Source organism: Piliocolobus tephrosceles, chromosome 16 (genome assembly GCF_002776525.5).
Source record: "Piliocolobus tephrosceles isolate RC106 chromosome 16, ASM277652v3, whole genome shotgun sequence".
NCBI lineage: Eukaryota > Metazoa > Chordata > Mammalia > Primates > Cercopithecidae > Piliocolobus > Piliocolobus tephrosceles.
In genome coordinates this window covers 74511314-74513806 of record NC_045449.1, presented here as the reverse complement: position 1 = coordinate 74513806, position 2493 = coordinate 74511314, and the positions used below count along the sequence as shown (strand labels likewise).

The 2493-nt window shown below is 42.0% G+C and overlaps 1 protein-coding gene across 3 annotated transcripts in view; it reads right to left on the bottom strand.

Annotated features, from left to right (window-relative positions):
• RPTOR (regulatory associated protein of MTOR complex 1) overlaps positions 1-2493 on the bottom strand; it is a 399056-nt gene that overhangs the window by 217538 nt on the left and 179025 nt on the right. The window lies entirely within an intron of this gene.

The window sequence follows — 2493 nt, the reverse complement described above, 5'->3', positions numbered from 1 at the left end:
CCCTCCATGGACCCCACAGCTGTCTCAGTTCCCACCGTGGGGCCTCCATGGATCCACAGCTGCCTCACACATGTGCTCGTCACTCCATGTCTCCATTTGTCCTTTTACTCTGTCTCATCTCTGTGTTTATATAACAACACACACCTCATTTACAAGGAAGGGGAGCTCTGAAGAGTTGGTTGGGTCCTCCAATTTGCATGCCACTGTCCCTTTAATTTCAGAGAGGCCCATAAGCACTTTGTCATTGAGATGACTTTTGAAAGATCATACTTAAGGGGTATAAGTGGGTTTGGCTGTATAAATGTATTTCAATCACAGAACAATAACCTACTAACACTAATCCGCTAAGTGAAACATTTTTCCGAACACACTGTACTGTTCAGCCCTTGAACAGACACTAGTGATTCTGTAAATGCAGAGAAGAATGTTCTCATCTCACCTGAGAAACACTTACAATCTGCACACAAAGCTAACACTTTTAAGGAATTCCCCACAGAACACGTTCATTATTTACCTTTCCTTGGACATCAAGAGTGTCAGTAGTGAAGCTGTGGCAGAAATCAAATTCCCAGAAATCGGCAAAAATCAAACTCCCAGCAAAAGTGAGCTTGTTTCTCAGCAGCTAAGCCACACATCCTGCCACTGGCACTGCCTGGATTGTTTATAACTCAAGAGGAAAGGGGACAGAAGGCCAGAAGACCAAGCAAAGCCTGGGGAAGTATGGCACGGAGGCAGCCTGCAGAAGCTTTGTCCGTGCACAGCAAAGAAGCAGACAAAAGTTACATTTCAGACATAAGCTACATCTCAGACGTAAGTTATATCTCAGACGTGATGACGCAGGATACCAACAGCACAGGTGTGTGCGGGGTGTACGGAGACATGTACACCATGGGCAGGACCCCACTCTACCGAAAATGTTGTTAAACTGTCTGCATTTGGTAGACTGTTTATAATCACTGCACTATATCAGAACACCTGGAAATGCTCTCTGTAAATAAACCCACTGAAGGATTTGAGAGATGTCAGTTCTTGCCTAATGAATCCAAACAGTCAGTGCAAGCCTAATCAAAATATCTGCTGGGTTTTTTCCATTAATGGAATTTAACAAGATGGTTATAGAGTACAGAGGAAAAAAAAAGCACAAGAGTAAAAAAAATTAATAAAGAATAATGAATAGGGACTCACACTGCCAGATATTAAAGATACTATAAATCTATGGTAATTACAGGATGGTATTAGTGAGGGAGACAAACAAATCAACAGAAAAGAGAGAGCCCAGAAACAGAGACACACGTGTAACTCTAACGAGGACAGCATTTTAAATCTGCAAAGAAGGAATTAACAACTCAATAAGTGATGCTGGAAACTCTAACCCGCCATTTGGTATTGCTATATGAGAACACACACACACACACACACACACACACACACACACACACACAGAGTGGACTGAAAACCTAAATGTAAAAGCACAAAAAAATTTTCATTTATTTTGGCATATGAAAGGCCTTAATTAAGCAAGTCACAAAACCTACTAAGTCTTGAGACTGACTGATACAGTAAGATAAAAAATCTGTAATTCCAATAAAGACACATATCAGTGACTAGCAATTTTAAAGAAAGGAGGTACACAGTACAAGACAGGGAAGTTTTTAGACGTGTCTTATATAAACTTCTGCTGCAGATCAACAAAGGGACGAAACAACAACAAACAGGCAAAACAAACAGTCCATTCACAGAAGAAAGAGGAATCATCAATGACTCTGAGTTTCATGCTCCTGATTAGAAATGCAAATGACAATGAGAATCTATCTATCTACCTATTGATCCATCCATCCATTCATCCATCCATCCAACCATCCATTCATTCATCCACTCCATTTTTATCCAGCAAACTGGAAAGCAGGATAAAATGTGAATAATGCCCCACTGTTGAAGGATGCAGGGCACTCAATTCATCACTGGTGGGAATGTAAACTAATGAAGCTTTTATGGAAGGCAATTGGGAAGTACTTATAAAAATTTTTAAGGCACATTCCTTCTGACTACTTCTAGATATCCATCCTGTAGAAAGACTTGCATTTGTATATGAAATGTTTTGGCTGGCAAAAAAGCTGAAAATTATCTAAATGCCAGTGTGGTAGAGACTGCTAGTCTAATATCTGATTTTCTCTCTCTTCTAAAGCAGTTGTAGCTGAGCACATTGCCCAGTTTCCTTTCCAGTGAAGTCTGGACCGCACCCAAATTCTGGCCAGCGCAACGTAGTCAGACGTGCAGCGTCCACGTTCTCGGAGTGTGAAATGGTCAGAGGTGCAGCGTCCGTGTTCTCAGAGCATGATGTGGTCAGACGTGCAGCATCCACGTTCTCGGAGCATGACGTGGTCAGAAGTCCGGCGTCCATGTTCTCAGAAAAAGACGTGGTCATGGTCAGAGATGCAGTGTCCACGTTCTCGGAGCGTGACGTGGTCAGAGATGCAGTGTCCACGTTCTCGA